Below are 5,379 nucleotides of genomic sequence, written 5' to 3'. Positions count from 1 at the left end.
AACACTAAATTTCTTAAATTTATACAAAATAATTTTTTTAAAAAAAATACAATTTCACAATAAATTTTATTTAAAAAATTCAAAATAAATAAAAATAATTAAATTAAAAATAGAACAATTAGCAATAAAAATTAATAGATTGAAATATAGATATTCCAAAATCAGAAAAAATATTAAAAATTTATAAAAATTTTAAATAAAAACTGAACTCGTAAAAAATATTAGTCACAAAATGGCAAAAAGTATCAAAATGCTAATAAAATAAAAGCAGAATAATATTATAAAATTTATAAAATATAATAAAAAATAAAACAATCTTCTAATAAAATTTTTGTTAAAAATTTAAATTTTAAATAAATTAAAAATTGATATTAGAGTCAAAGTAACAATTTTAAGAATATAACTATTTTTTAATAAAAATAACATTTTTAATGTATACCATATGTCAAAAATCTAATACACATTGGTCATTATTACTGATTAATTGTTTTTAAATTATCAAATGAAAAATATAGATAAGTAAACATTGTTCATTAGTATAACTAAAAAGTTTGAATTTTCTTTTAAGCTTTTTTCTTCAATTAGGAAACGTTGTTTTTTTTAAATTCAAGAAAAGGTTTTTTAAGCCATGTTTAAATTATTTTTTAAATGGGCCGAGTAAAAATAAACCTAATATAGAATTAAATTTAGTTTTGGGCCAAGAAGAAAGCTTAAATCTTGTAGTGGACTTAAACTCAACACTACCACCATAATCTAAGCTGGGATTTTGATTGAATTTGTATTGCGATCCATTAATCTGCTATATTGGGCTTCCTCTGCCTTCACTCTATCCCTTTTTTTTCTGGTCCATCCATCACACTTCTCCGCTTCTTAACATTTGAGACCCTGACGAAAAAAAAACATTTGTGACCAAAACAAAAAATATTTTATTACGCCGAAGGAAAAAGGAGAGAAGCATTCGTAGCTGTTCCTTTTTGCCCCCGGACGCAAACTTGGAATGATGCCGTAGCTCTACTTATTCGTCACTCGGAAACATGGTTCTGGAAGTCGAACTGGATAGGCCGATTCAACCGGGTTGAATTCTGATTAAAATTTAGTCGAATTATTGAACTAGTTATTTTATCAGTTTATTGATTGGTTTGGTTCTTGCAACCTTGCAACCTTGTTCGGAAACCACCGCTACTGACAATTGTTGTTCTAGTCGTTGCTGAACACTGCCATCGCATTCTAAACTCTAATGCAAATACGAAGCTCCTGCATAGCCATTCCTGAACGAGCTTGGCTTCACTCTGTATAAGCATTTATGTATCATAGTTTGGTCTGACCCAGCCCAATAAGGGCCGGAAGTCCACCCAACCTACTTCCAACCCGTCAGGTCCTCGACTCGCCCAAGCCAACACACCTCGTGTGATGCCATCCTCCAGTGAGGGTTTGGATAGCTGACGGTCTAGACAGCTAGTGGATGCTTCTAAACACGGGGGCCCAAACGAAAGGGCCCATCTGACGAGTACGGATAAAGGGGAGGACCTACCCCTCCCTCAGGTACTTCATCCTTTTATCGTAATTAGCCGCCTCATCATACAGATACTTACTTTAGCATCGGAGTGTCCTTGTAGGTGGCCTCATCCACTGACTTAGCAACAATCGTGGTCTCACTCCCCCTCATCAAGCTCACGCACAAGTCCACATTCTCAAAATCCCACTGTTGCTCACACCTAGTCGTACAACCGACTATCCATCCCCGCGAGCAACCGAATATTGGCACTGTCTGTAGGGACCAGATGCGAGCGGAGCATGGAACTTATCCCTCGTACTGAGGAGGTATGAGAGGAGGGAGGGGCTACCGAGCACCCAATGACTACCTTGGGAGTAGAGTGAGCTCGGGAACTTCCTTGGAACGCCGAGAAACCCCCTCTCGCCAAGGCGACTCCACGCTCGATCCTTGGAAAAGCACCCGTTTGGTGGTATCGGCGGCGATAGCTCTTGAATCATGCAGGAGCTCAGGCATAGGATCCAGAACTTGGAAAGAGAACTAGTGGCAAGAGATCACTACCATCCCAAGCACAGCCAGGACCCTCGCTCACATTCAGGGGCTCATCTGAGCCTTTCACACAGCCGATCCCCTTCAAGGAGATCGGAAGAGTGCCAACAAAGCATCAAAAGTGACGATGGGCGCGATCAAACTGGCGCTCACTCCCTCATCTACACCCATGGCAGATCGGAAGCCCGTGGTGAATGAAAGGGAGATCAAAGGAAGAGATGTCGAGATCCCATTATAATGGGAGCCTCTCCTTTCCATCCATCCATCCTCAAGGTCCGGTTGCCGAAGAACTTCGACAAGCCAACAGACATGAGGTATGACAGAACCAAGGACCCACAAGAACACTTGACGGCCATTGAGGCCAGAATGAACTTGGAAGGCATGGGTGACGCCGTTAGATGCCATGCATTCCCTGTGGTTCAGTTCTCTTCCACAAGGGTCCGTCACGGCCTTTTCGGACATCACGTGAAAGTTCCTAGCACAGTTCACCACTAGAATTGTCAAAGTGAAACACCCGATTAAGCTACTAGGAGTGACCCAACGGGTTGGCGAGCCAACGAGAAAATACCTTCACCAATTTCATAATGAATGTCTGAACATTGATGGCCTCACAAATTCGGTCGCCAGTCTGTACCTCACTAACGGTCTAGTAAATGAGGACTTTAGAAAGCACCTGACCACCAAAACAGTTTGGACGATGCAGGAGATGCAAAACGTGGCAAGGGAATACATCAATGACGAAGAGGTCAGCCAAGTGGTAGTTGCCAACAAACGGTAGCTAGCCAACCCGCCAGCTTGCTAGACCGGCAACACCGAGAAGCCAAGAGAAAGTGACGAGAGAAGGGACATCCGGGAAACCGTTTAAATTATTTCCCCGGGTGGGCAAGTTCATCAATTACATTCCATTTATCTGCTTCCATAGTAGAAGTTTACCAGCAGATTGTAGAGAAGGGCATCTTGGCCAAACCAAGGCAGTTGAAAGGTAGGACCGGGGGAACAAGAACCTTTACTATGATTATCATAAAGGTTTCGGGCACAAGACACAGGATTGATTCGACTTGAAGGATGCCCTGGAGCAGGCCATCCGAGAAGGAAAGCTAAAGAGTTTTCACAATTCATCCGAGAACTAAAAAGGAGGGAGAGAGAACACTCTAAGGAAGACCAAAGTCAAATTGTGAAGCCAAGGCAGGGTCCCCCCGAGAACCTGAACACAACCTCAATGATGGTAGTAAATGTAGTGGTCGGAAGAAATGCGCTACCTAAGTCAAGATCTGTGGTGAAGAAAGACACCAGGGTGTTGGCCGTATCTTTGGGAAACCACAAGATCCCTCCCAGAGAGCTCCCTAAGATATCGTTTGGCCATGGGGACCTCTGGCGTGACGATCTTCCTGAAAACCAGCCAATAGTGATCATAGCAAGGATCGAGACTGGTCTGGTCAAATGAATCTTGGGAGACACAGGGGCCGATTTAAACATCATATTCCAAAACGTGTTCGATGCCTTAAGGGCTCAAAGAGAGCGACCTTAAGGACCACCATCATGGGGTCGTGGGGTTAGGTGACAACTATATCAAGCCCGATGGCTCTGCCATCCTACCGATCTACATAGGCTCCAAGGTGAGCAGGAAGTCTGCAATGGCTGAGTTTGTGGTCTTGAGGGACTCTACGACATATAATGTCATCCTTGGAAGGAGAACCATCAATGAACTATTGGCTATTATTTGCACAAATCTCCTAACAATGAAGTTTATGGCAAATGACTGATCGGTGGGATTAATCCGGAGAGACTTGAAAATGGCGGTTTCTTGTGATAACACCAGCTTAACATTGAAAAAGAAATCAAAGGAGACAATCGGGGTGCTCTTGGAAGATCTCGATGCCAGCATTGACGAGCACCCGAGGCCTGAACCACAAGGTGACCTAGAGAAATTCCGGGTAGGGGATATGGACGATAAGTTCACGTTCGTGAACCGTAACCTCCCCCATGAGTTAAAGAAACCTTTGATTAATGTTATTAGATCTAATGGAGATCCCTTTGCCTGGACTTTGGCTGACATGCCAGGGATAGACCCAGCTTTATGTCACATAATTTGTCGTGAAGCCAGAGGCCCAGCTGGTTGCACAGCAAAGAAGAAAGATGTCGTCAAAGAGAGTTGACGAGTAGCAAGGCAGACGACTAGCTTGTTGGAGGCTGGCTTGGTTAAAGAACTTGAATACTCCACAAGGCTATCAAATGTAGTGCTTGTGAAAAAAGAGAATGGAAAGTAGAGGACGTGTGTTGATTACTCAGATCTCAACAAGGTGTGTCCCAAAGACTTGCTTCTCCTTCCCAACATTGATACCTTGGGGGACGTGGCGGCAGGCTACAAATTTTTAAGCTCCATGGATGCTTGATAAACCCATATTTTGTGATATATTTTGTGCTTAGTTTGAGTGATCTATTCAATCCTTCACCCACTTATTGATATTAATTGCATGGTTTTACTTTCCCTTCCTTATTATGTGATGTATGTGAAAAACATGTTTTCTATGCTTTAAAATTAATTGTTTTAATTACCTTTATTTCCATTCGGTGACATGATTAGTGTGTTGAGTAGTTTCAGATCTTCTAAGGCAGGAATGACTTAAAGGATGGAAAAGGAAACATACAAAAATGGAAGAAAAGCATAAAATGGAGTTTGTGAAGAAACTGGCAGCGACGCGACCGCATGGACGACGCGGCCGCATGCCAAGCGCGAAGAAGCAGCGACGCGGCCGCATGACTGACGCGACCGCGCACCTAAAGAAGAACACCTATGATGCGGCCGCATGACTAACGCAACCGCGCGACAAGGAAGACTCCAATTGACGCGACCGCGTGACCCACGCGGACGCGTGACGGAGGCCACGCACCAGAAATTGCAGAAAACACTCATAGCGGATTCTGAAGCCCTTTTTGGCCCAAATCTAAGTCCAGAAGGCATAGACCAGAGGTTATGAAGTGTGGGAATACATCCATTCAGGGAGTCTCAAATTTTTAGTCACTTTCCATGATTTAGGTTTAGTTGGGAGAGAGGTTCTCTCCTCTCTCTTTAGGATTAGGATTTAGGACTTCTCTTAGTTTTAGGAGTGACTCTCGATTCCAGGTTCAATGTTCTTTTACTTTATATTTATCTCTTATTCTCAGATACTTTAATTCTTATATTAGTTATGTTGCCTATTTGGCTTATGCCACATTCATGATGATTTTCTTATTTAATGTTATTTGAGGTATTTCAGTTTAATATTGCCTTCTTTTATTTATGCCATTGATTATTCCCAATCTAAAGACATTTTCATTCCAGTAGAATTAATTTACTT

Source organism: Arachis stenosperma, chromosome 3 (assembly GCF_014773155.1).
Source record: "Arachis stenosperma cultivar V10309 chromosome 3, arast.V10309.gnm1.PFL2, whole genome shotgun sequence".
In the NCBI taxonomy this organism is placed as follows: Eukaryota; Viridiplantae; Streptophyta; class Magnoliopsida; order Fabales; family Fabaceae; genus Arachis; species Arachis stenosperma.
This window is presented reverse-complemented; position numbering follows the sequence as displayed.